The 11,926-nt window shown below is 42.2% G+C and overlaps 1 pseudogene; it reads right to left on the reverse strand.

The window, feature by feature from the left end:
- Positions 1 to 2,083: 2,083 nt before the first annotated feature.
- Positions 2,084 to 3,834, reverse strand: LOC100775096 (annotated as a pseudogene).
- Positions 3,835 to 11,926: the final 8,092 nt, after the last annotated feature.

Raw genomic sequence — 11,926 nt, forward strand, 5'->3', positions numbered from 1 at the left:
TTTTAGAAGTATGACCATCATGGGAATACCTGTACAAATTAAGACTGCCAATGCTCCAGCATATGTCTCTAGTAAAATAAAACAGTTTTTTTCTTATTACAATATAAAGCATATTACAGATGTGTAATATGTGTACATATTACACAATCCTACTGGGCAAGCAGATATTGAAAGATCAAATTGAACTCTAAAGGACATGCTAAATAAACAGAAGCGGGTAATAAAGATCTCCAAAATAGATTACATAATGCTTTGTTAACTTTGACTTTTCTAAATGCTAATGAGAAAGGAACAACAGCTGTGGAGAGATATGGGACAATAGAAAAACTACAGAATTAAAGCAGCCTGTGTACTTTGAAGATGTGCTGTCCTCAGAATGGAAACCAGGATATGTGTTAAGTTGAGGAAGGGATTTTGCTGTTTCCACAGGAGAAGAAAAGCTACGGATACAATCAAACTTGGTAAAGATTTGATTTGAACAAGAGACACCTCTTAATTAGAAGAGGTGATAGTTCATCAAGCAGCATGGCCATTTCATTTAAACTGACCTCTAAAACTAACAAATGCTTTTCATTTGATCAGATAAAACTTCCCAAAAGGGAACTTCCCCAAAATAAGGGTTGGGGAAGGGTTTTGTTTTTGTCTTTGCAGGCGAATAAAGGCATCCAGCTCAGGAATCCTAAGACCACTGAGACATCTGAAGGAAAAGGACAAATCATCCAGAAAAATGTCCCAAGAAAAGGAGTAAATTGGCCTATTGGTATATCACATTTACAACAGTATTAAAATTCATAAATCTTCCCTAATGTTTGTTTCTCCTTTCTCTACAGGCAGATAATACAATTGGTCTTTTTGTAGTCCCAGTCCAATTAAAGATTAAAGCTGGATTTTGAGTTGGAGAATGGCTCTCTCCTTCTCTAGACCCAAGCATGCTTGTTAAAGAAAAATCAAAATCTCTGTCTCATGTCAGAAGAGTCATCTGATATGGGACAGAAGAAAAATCAAAATTATAGGACTATTTTATTGCCACTAATCTCATAATCCCCTGATTTTGTTTTGACTAACAGCTCCTCTTAAGGTATAAATGTTATCTCAAAATTTATAATATATGTAATATGTACTATATATTATATATATTATATATCTATCTTTTGACATGATATTAATGGTCATATAGAGTACTAACTAATTCTAGAAAAGGGCTTCATCTGTCTTCCTGTACATGATTTCAGGTTTGGATCTCTAACAGTTTTCTGCAGTGAACCATGACCACGCCTAACAGTGACCTTTGAAGTCTCCAAAAGGAGGATGGGACCCCACAACTGCAATTCCACCAGGACTATGATAACACCACTAAGCTGAAAAACACCAACTAAAGATCAGCTTTGGACTACAAAGTGTTCAGTACAATTTTGAGGTGGCTACCTGAGATAATCCAGCCTCACAGACTGCTCTAGCCAGAACTTGAGCACAAGCCCTGCACTTTTCTATTACACAGAGACTGGACAACAAATGATACCTCTCCCAGGACTTGACAATTAACTCAATTTTTTTCCTCAGGATCCCCTAAAGATACCGTCACCCCCATAGAACAGGAAGTAAATTTAAGAACACGATGCCCACATTCTCAAGAGATGGGGGGGGTGATGTGTGTTTTCATTGGGTTATGGATATTTGTCATTGTTTAGGGGATTGGTTACAAGTTGTCATTGGTAATGGTCAGAAAAAAAGCTGAACAAAGGAAATTAGATTCAGTGCTCTTGTTTTGAAAAGAAAAAGGGGGGATATGGATATGATAGTATGAAAGGGTATATTATTGAATCTACTCTGAAAGGAAAAAAGGGAGTACATAAATATGATAAAATAAAAAGGTAGATTACTAAATCTGCTTTTTCCCCCACCAAAACCAAAGATTTATTAGGACCACCTGTCCCCTGGAGCTGCTGGCCATCCACTACTCTGACCAAGGTTTTATAGGGATGGTTCATCCTTTTAAGGGTTACAACTCTGGCCTGTCCAGCACTCACTGCTGGGTCACTGAGCAGTCAGGTCTCTGGGAAGCAGTCTGAAGTGATGGGAACGGTCATTTGGCTAGCTCCTCAGCCACTGCTTCTCTCATTTTGTCCTTGAGGCAGGCACCTTTCTGCCATCCTGACTTGAGATCCAGCCCTTCATAAGATGGCACATCTACTACCAGGAAGCCTGCAGCGGCTGGGACAAAACGGCCCAACAAGTCCTTGCTTCTGCAGTTGAAGTTAGGGAACTCCCAGCTCAGGAAAGCAATCCCTTAACTCCTGGGGACAGTGGCTGGTTCCCAACTGGTTGGGCAAGATGAGGAGCAACAAAATCTCTCAGGGGCAGAAAGTGGCCATCTGCATCCAGGAGCACCTCTGCATCCAGCACCCAGCCATACTGGGTAACCACCTCCAGGCTGCCCTGGTCAGTGCTCCCCAGCAGTGCCTTCAGTGTCTCCTGCAGCTCCTTCTGAGAGGTGTCATCTGAGGGTGCTCCAGCAGGGCGGTGGTGCTGATGTGGACCAACTCTGATCCTTTGGAGACTTGCTCCCTAGAAATTGTGTGTGGAGTCCAGGATGGAGAACTGTTTGCAGCTCTGCTTCTCAAACCTGCTGCAGCACACAGAGTGCCCACCTGCAGGGTTAGCTCCAGGCTCCCAGCCTGGAGTCCGTCTTCTCATGCACCAAGTTGAAGAACTCTTCTTCTTGTTCAGGATGAAAGTTCAGACGGGGAAAGTGAGAATACTGCCCAGGTGGGACAGAGAGATATCCTGGACTCTGCTCAGGAGGTGCTGAGTAAAGGCTTCAAACAAGGGCAGGTTCAGCCACTTGAGGAAGACAGAGGACTTGGTGCAAGGGGACACCTTGAGAAGTGTCATGCTGGGAAAGAAGGGCAGGAAGTCAGCAGCCAGGCTCTGGGACACTTGGGTCTGGTGGAAATTGAGTTTACCATAGGCATAGGCCAGGTCGCAGGCCTTACGTCAGTGGGAAGGGCTTCTGTACCAGGTGGTAGGAGATGGCCCACAGCAGAGGCACCAACCCCCGCCCACACACACTCTGTGCTGCCAGCGTCACTAACACCTTCGGCAGCTCATCAGGGCCAAACTGCTCCACCAGCTCCAGGCACTGTCAACCACAGCCGTACAGGGATCAGCTGATGTGGTTGGGACAAGCTGGGGGCAGGGGTCCCATCCAGTGCAGTCCCTTGTCTTCCAGGTGGTTCATCAGTGACTCTGAGAGATGCCCTGCCTTCATCATCGTGGTCACCACCGTCCAGCTATCATTGATCTCTGTCGCTTGCCTCTCCAGGGGCATCAGCAGCTCAGCCAACAGCTCCTGGAAGTGCTATTCCCGCATGTAGGAGGTACAGGACTCAACCAAGAAGACCAAGTGCTTGTACTTGAACCTCTGCAGACGCCAGCGCACTTCCTGCTCCACGAACTGCAGCTCTTTGGAGGAAGCACTAGTGTATACATGCTCCCCAGCAGCTTCACGAGGGTCCCATGCCAGATTGAAGTTACCTGACTGTCAATCCGATTGACAAGTTGCTGAAAGCGAGCATCCTCTACAAGCAAGGCCTTTTTCTTTGGCTTCTCAGACTGCAGATAAGAGAGCCAGATGAGTATGAGGACTGCATGATTGTGGTGCAGGCTATAACTTCCACCTAGCAGTTTGAGCAGCTCCTCTGGCCCGGTGGTTTTCTCAATAAGGCAGTTCACCTCTTGGTGTTAGGCCACCCCAGCAAGTCTCACTGGGCCAACTGGGGCAACGGTAGGGACTAGGCGGGTAGCTTCTCTCAACAGGCATGTGCACTGCTTCATCAGGCGTACTGCCTTGATGGCGGGAGTCAGGGAGATAAGACTCCTAGCAAGTGATTCCAAAGTCCTTCATCGAGGACATGATACATATCCGTGTTTCTTTCAACAGTTCTGCCTAGTCTTGTTACGTCAGTAACCCAGTCTCTCCATGACTTGAGACTGGTGCAGCCATCACCCTCGCTGACTTCCATCCGCAGAACTGCCTGCACGCTGCCAGGCGCACTCCTATTAAATCTATTTTTAAACCAAAACAACTATTAGTTTTAAATATCTTACACTGGATTGCACTTTGGTATATTGTATTCAAATTTTGTATAGTGATACAAATTTGAGATTAATTTTGTTAAAGCATTCTGTACATATGTTCCTCGTCTTGTTCAAGGTATTGTATCTATACAGCTCATTTAACAATGTAATGCAAATTTCTAGCCCTTGAAAGTTATTATTACCAACTATATAGGATAATAAGGAAAAGCAGGTTAGTAATTAGTCACAATTGCTATTACAATCGAATTGTAATCACATTAGGAATGTTTTCAAGGTCAAACATGGATATATTTTAGATAATCTTCAAACACTTCAGAGGTCTACAGAATATGGCTTACTTTTATTTATTTATTTATTGGCTTACTTTCTTTGTAACAAAAGTAAGCCACTGGGCAAGAAAGTGCCCTTGCCTCAACTGCTGACAGTATGCTGTCCAAATTGGACAAGCAGAACATACAAGAGAGTGACTAACAAACCTTGTCAAGACAAGACAGGACAGCCCTTCAAAAAGCCTGGTTCAAGCCAGGCATTGGTGGTGCACCCCTTTAATCCCAGCACTCGGGAGGCAGCGGCAGGCAGAGCTTTGTAAGTTCGAGGCCAGACTGGTCTACAGAGCGAGTGACAGGATAGGCTCCAAAGCTACACAGAGAAACCCTGTCTCAAAAAACAAAACAAAACAAAAAATCCTGCTTCATAGAAAAATCTGTCGAATACTTTAGGCCTTTAAGCTGCAGTTGGATGCCCCAGTGTTAAAGGGGAACCTTGGGTGACTGTCCAGGGAGCCAGCTGTTTCTGTCATTCCTCACATTTTTTGGAAGTTGCTTGCTTACACTTCCTGCTTATTTAGTTAATATTATTTCCTTTTTGGGTTTCTGAAGAAGTTGAAGACTAGATAGTATAGTTAGTTTTTATTGTTTACCAGATTCCAAGAAACTCACTAAAGAAATGTAAAGTGTACAATGTGAGAAACATTAAAAGATAATTTGATAATGCAAATTAGGATAGAAAGTGAATCAGATACAAGACTTTGAACTCACCAAGATAGGATAGACAATGGATTATTTTCTCTGAATTTGTCAAATGCAAATGGACTAGACATTGCTGATGTATTTATTGCCTTATATATTGTATGTAATTGTTGTAGTTACTTTATGTAGTTTTTTCTTATAGTAGTTATTTTAGACAAAAAATGGAAGATGTGGTGATATTTTGTTTATGATCTAACAAATAAATCTTGCCTTAGGATCAGAGGACAGAGCTAGCCACACTAGTTAGTCACAGAAGCCAGGCAGTGGTGGTACACACCTTTAATCCCAGCACTCAGGACACAGAGGCAGACAGATTTCTGTTAGTTCAAGGCCACCCTGAGCTACACAAAATGGATCCAGTCTAAAAGAGAAACAGAGCTCACACAAAACTGATCCCAGCATTTGGAGTAACATGCCTTTATTCCCAGAACTAAGGAGGTAGAGACAAGAGTGATATGTCTGGGCAGAGAGAGGAATGTAAGGCAGGAGGAGACAGGAGCTCAGGGCAGTCTGAGGCAGCAGTCTGAGAATTCACAGAGATGGATACACTCTAGGCAGTCAGTCTGAAGCAATCTGAGGACAGGATTATCCCTTTGGTCTGAGGACTTTTGAGAGGTAAGAAATAGTGACTAGCTGTTTTTCTTCTCTGATTTTTCAGCTTCCTTTCTCCCCAATATCTGACTTGTTTTTTTTTTTTATTATTATTAAGACCAATTAGAATTCATACTATACTTTCTTTTGTGTCCTGCTTGCCCAGTTTGGACAGGATATTGTCAGAAATTGAGGCAAGAGCAGTTTCTTTGCTTAAATGGCGAGCTTTTCCCATAAAGAAAGCAAATTCCATATGAATTTTTTCAATGCCCATCATCTTCTCTGAAGTAAATTAGTGCTGCCAGGAGCAGACGTATCTCACAATCAAGAAAAGCATTATGTTATTAAAACATTTAACATGCCATATTCTGTAGGACTTTGAAGTGTTTTAAAACCATCTATCTATCTAAATGTATCTGTTTAACCTTGAAAACATATCTACTATGACTACAAGCTTGATTATTATAGTTAACTAACTACTAACCTGTATTTCTTAACAGTACCTTACATTTTTAGGTGAGTTTCATAAGCACAATACCCCAAACAAGAGTAGAAACATACCTACAGTATAATACAAATAACTTGAAATTTGTATCAATAAATCAAAATCCACACCAATGTAAAATATTTTGAGATTAATAGTTGCCTTTGGGATTAAAGTAGATTCAATAATCTACTCTTTTTGTATCCTTTTTCTTTTCAGAAAGAGATCCCTGAACCTAACTTTCTATAAGTAGTATTTTCTTGACCATGACTAGCAACAACCTATAGCCAACCCCATAAACAAAGACAAATCCATAACCATAACCCATCTTTTGGGAATGTGGGTGTTGTTTTCTCTAGAGTGCTTCCTGTTGTCTGGGGGTTCTGGCATCTTTGGGGAAACCTTGAGAAAATCAGGATAATGGTTAAGCCTTTGCTGGAGTAATCTGTGATGCTGGACCATCTCAGCCAGTAGCCTTTAAGCTGTTCTGGATGCAGAAATCTGAGGAAACTACAACAGAAGCACTCTGAGTGGCTGGACTACCTGGGCCATCCATTTTCATTGGTGTCTGGTCCCTTTGCCCTGAAAACACATAAATTTTCAAAAGTAACATACATATCTGCATTAACACAATTACAGACTGTGTGTTGTACACAAGTTATCCAGAGATTATTTTTTGTTTTATGTTTGATTAGGTAAGACACATAATGTATATTGTAGCTTTTCTAGGTTTATTTCTTTATGTCTGTAGCTAGGATTTTCCAAGGTCCCTGATCAAACCTGATCCAAATATACCTGGAATGAATTCATAGCCTCTCATTTCCTAGGAAGTAAGAGTATCACCTCTCCCCCAACATAATACATTTTTTGAATTACATTTTGAAGTTAAGACATTTCAAAAATATATAGGTTAGTTTAATTTAGCAGTTTTATAATCCAATGACTCTCAGCAGCTGTTGTTTGTTCATCAGCAACCCAAAAAAATGTAAAGACAATACAATAAGATACAGGATCCAGACCCTGTGCATTTTCCATCTTTACAAGGCTTTTTTCTTTTATATTACTCTACTCCTTTTTTTCCATGTTTTATTTTTTATTTCATTTTAGATGCAACCACAGTTCTCCCTCGCACCCCCCTTACTTCCTCCTACCCTCCCTCATCTCCTCCCAGCCCACCTCCAGTCCACTCCTCCTCACAGGTAAGGGCTCCCATGAGGAGTCAACATAGTCTGGCACTATAGGGTGGGGCAGGGCCTGGCCCTTCTCCCATGCACTAAGAATGTGCATGGCATCCCACCATAGGGAATGGGCTCCAACAAGCTAGCTCATGGACCAGGTTTGTAACATGGTGCTGCTGCCAGGGACCCCTCTGATAGTCCAAGTTTCACAACTGTCTCCCACATACGGGGGGCCAAGTTCAGTCCCCTGGAGTCTCCACAGTTGCCGGTCTAGAGTTCATGAGTTTCCATGAGCTTGTCTCTGTAGATTTCTCCATTAAGATCTTGACTTCCCTTGCTCACATGTTCCCTCCTCCCTCTCTTTGCCTGGATTCCCGGAGCTTGACCTGGTTCTTGGTTGTGGATCTCTACATCTGGTTACATCAATTACTGGATGAAGGCTCTATGATGGCAGCTTATGTATTCATCAGTCTGATTACAGTTCAGGCACCCTTTCTGCTATTGCTTGGAGTCTTAGTTAGGGTCCTCCTTATGGATTCTTGGGAGTTACCTTAGTACTGGGTTTCTCCCTAACCCCATAGTGGCTCTCTCTATTAAGATACCTTTTTCATTGCTCTTCCACTGCATCCCTCCCCACCTAGGCCATCTTGTTACTTCCTGTTCTCATGTTCCCCTCCCCCTTACCATCCCCCTGACCCCCAGTTTGCCCTGTAGTTACTATCTAATTTCCCTTCTCAGGGTGATCCATGTGTCCCTCTTAGGGTCCTCCTTGTTACCTAGCTTCTCTGGAGCTGTGGACTTTAGTCTGGTTATTCTTTGCTTTACATCTAATATCCACTTATGAGTGAATACATACCATGTTGTCTTTCTGAGTCTGTGTTACCTCACTCAGAATGGTTATTTCTAGTTGCATCCATTTGCCAGAAAATTTCATGAGGTCATCATTTTTTACCGATGAGTAGTACTCCATTGTGTAAATGTACCATGTTTTCCTTATCCATTCTTCAGTTGGGGGGCATCTTGGTTGTTCCCAGGTTCTGGCTATTACAAATAATGATGCTGTGAACATTGTTGAGTAAACATCCTTGTGGTATGATTGAGCATCCTTTGGGTAAACGCCCAAGAGTGGTATCACTGGGTCTTGAGGTTGATTGATTCCCATTTTCTTAGAAACCACCATACTGATTTCCAAAATGACTGTACAGGTTTGCACTCCCACCAGCATTGGAGGAGTGTTCCCTTGACTCCACATCCTATTCAACATAAGCTGTCCTCAGGATTTTATATCTTAGCCATTCTGACAGGTTTAAGATGGTATCTCAGGGGCTGGAGAGATGGCTCAGAGGTTAAGAGAACTGGCTGCTCTTCCAGAGGTCCTGAGTTCAATTCCCAGCAACTGCATGGTGTCTCACAACCATCTATAATGAGATCTGGTGTCCTCTTCTGGTGTGCAGATATACATGGAAGCAGAATGTTGTATACATAATAAATAAAATCTTTTTTTTAAAAAAAAAGATGGTATCTCAGAGTCATTTTGATTTGCATTTCCCTGGTGATTAAGGATGTTGAGCAATTCCTCAAATGTCTTTTGGCCATTTGAGATTCTTCTGGTGAGAATTCTGTTTCTCTCTGTGCCCCATTTTTCAATTGGGTTATTTTGTATTTTGATGTCTAGTTTCTCGAGTTCTTCATAAATTTTGGAGATCAGCCCTTTGTCAGATGTGGGGTTGGTGAAGATCTTTTCCTATTCTCTAGACTGATGTTTTGTCTTATTGGAGTGTCCTTCGCCTTACAGAAGCTTTTCAGTTTCAGGAGGTCCCATTTATTGATCGTTGTTTTCAGTGTCTGTGCTACTGGTGTTATATTTAGGAAGTGATCTCCTGTGCCAATGCATTCAAGGGTTCTTCTCTCTTTCTCTTCTACAATGTAGATGGATTTATGATGAGGTCCTTGATCCACTTGGATTTGAGTTTTGTGCATGGAAATATATATGGATCTATTTGCAATCTTTGGCATGTTAATATCCAGTTATGCCAGCAACATTTGTTAAAGAGGTTTTCCTTTTCCATTGTACCATTTTGACTTCTTTGTCAAAAATCAGGTGTTCATAGGTGTGTGGATTGATATCAGGGTCTTCAATTTTATTCTATTGATCCACCTGTCTATTTTTATGACAATACCAAGCTGTTTTTATTACTATAGCTCTATAGTAGAATTTGAAGTCTGGGATGGTGATGCCTCTAGATGTTCCTTTATTGTACAGGATTGTTTTAGCTATTCTGGGTTTTGGGGTTTTCTATATGAACTTGAGTATTGTTCTTTGTAGGTCTGTGAAGAATTGTATTGGGATTTTGATGGGTATTGCATTGAATCTGTAGATTGCTTTTGGTAAAATTGCCATTTTTATTATGTTGATCCTACCTATCATGGAGCTGAACTCACCATAAGCAAAAACACCTTGTGGTTTGTTGTCATCTTGGCTTCTGACATCATCAAATGGCAAAGACCATGAGACTTAAATGATATTTTTGTTGACGAAGCCATGTGGCTTGAGCCAAGACTTCCCACTGCCACTGAGCCCTCAGGGGATCACCTCACCTCTAGAGTTTCTTACACATTAGGCATTCAGCCCCGTATCCCAACATTTTTCTCCCTTTGAGTTTTCACTTCCTAGAAGCTTAACGGGATCATGGAAGTGGAATACCCAGAGAAGACTCCTGCATGGGCTCTAGTACCATGCAATAAGGTTGATGCATTTTCTGTATCAGACAAAGGAGGTTCTACCAGTGACTTCTATGGTTTGGGGGGATGGATACATTATTTTGCATGATGTATATTTACTGGTTTTTAAAGGGAACTTAGACTTTTCCCAGCCATGTGCCAGCTACCCATGGGAGCAAACACTGAGATGGCTAGACCTGGTGGGACCCAAAGCATAGATTGCAGGTGCCAGAGGATTTGCTGCCACCATCATAAGAAGCTGCAACAACTGGAGGCAAAGAGGAGTCGGCCTGCTTGGGCAGGAGGTGAATAATGTGGACTCAGCGAGGTCCCGATGCCCATTCTTACTGCCTGATGTCTCCAAACCTGTTTTTCTCTATCTGGGATAGACTATTCTTTCCCTGCCCCACTGACCCCCAGGTACCCTATATTTTGTTTTTAGTTTCTAGCTGTAATGACCAATTGGCAAGCTTAGGGAAAAAGTGGGCTGGTGCCATTCCTTTTCAGTTCTCTTAAATATTATCATTTTTCCATGTTCCATCTCCTGAAGATGGCAGGTACTAAAACAAAATAATAATGAGAGTACTACTCAGTGGAAAAAAACAATGACATCTTGAAATTCACAGTCAAATGAATAGAACTAGAAGAGACCATCTTGAGTGAGATAACCCAGACACAGAAAGAAAAAATGGTATGTACTCACTCATATATGGATATTAGACATAGAGCAAAGGATTATCAGCCTACAATCCACAACTCCAGAGAAGCTAGGAAACAAGGAGGTCCTTAAGAGAGACATACATGGTCCCCTGGAGAAGAGGAAAGGGACAAGATCTGAGAAAATTGGGAGCACGGGGGCGGGTGGGGGGTGGAGGAGAAAGAGGAAGGGAGAAGGGGAGGAGGAAGGAGAACATGAGGGATCAGGAAGATTGAGTTGGGAAAGAATAGAGGAGAGCAAGAAAAGAGACACCTTAATAGAGGGAGCCATTATAGGTTTAAAGAGAAATCTGGAACTAGGGAAATATGTAGGGATCCACAAGGATGATCAAGAATCTAAGCCCTTCACCTATAATGAGATTAATGACTACCTTATATGCCATCCTAGAGCCTTCATTCAGTAGCTGATGGAAGCAGAAGCAGAGATCCACAGCTAAGCACTGAGCCGAAATCCTGGAATCCAGTAGTAGAAAGGGAACAGTGATGAGCAAAGGGGTCAAGACCAGGTTGGAGAAACCCAACGAAACAGCTGACCTGAACAAGTGGAAGTTGACAGACCCCAATCTGACAGCTGGGGAACCAGCATAGTACTGAACTAGGCCCCCTGAATGTGGCTGTCAGTTGGGGGGCCTGGGCAGTCTATGTGGCCTCTGGCAGTGGAACCAGTATTTATCTCTAGTGCATGAACTAGCTTTTTGCAGCCCATTCCCTATGGACGGATACTCTCTCAGCCTGGATACACAGTGGAGGGCCTAGGCCCCAAATGATGTGACAGACTTTGATGATTCCCCGTAGAAGGCCTCACCTTCCCTGGGGAGTGGCTGGGGGGTGGGATGGGCATATTTGGATGGGAGCGAGAGGGAACTGGGATTGGTATGCAAAATAAGATTGTTTTCAATAAAAACTTATTTTTAAAAGAAGTTCACAAAGATCTGAGTAATCGCATAATGAAATAAAATTTGAAAACTATGTACATAAAAGATGAAACTTTATTTATGATATTAAAATGTCTAAGGTTAAAGTTCAATTCATTTATGCCAGCCCCATCCTTAAATTAATGGTGGTGTTGATCCCTTCTTAGTACACAATTACAAGAACCAGCTGAAAAG

The sequence above is a fragment of the Cricetulus griseus genome, chromosome 4 (genome assembly GCF_003668045.3).
Source record: "Cricetulus griseus strain 17A/GY chromosome 4, alternate assembly CriGri-PICRH-1.0, whole genome shotgun sequence".
NCBI lineage: Eukaryota > Metazoa > Chordata > Mammalia > Rodentia > Cricetidae > Cricetulus > Cricetulus griseus.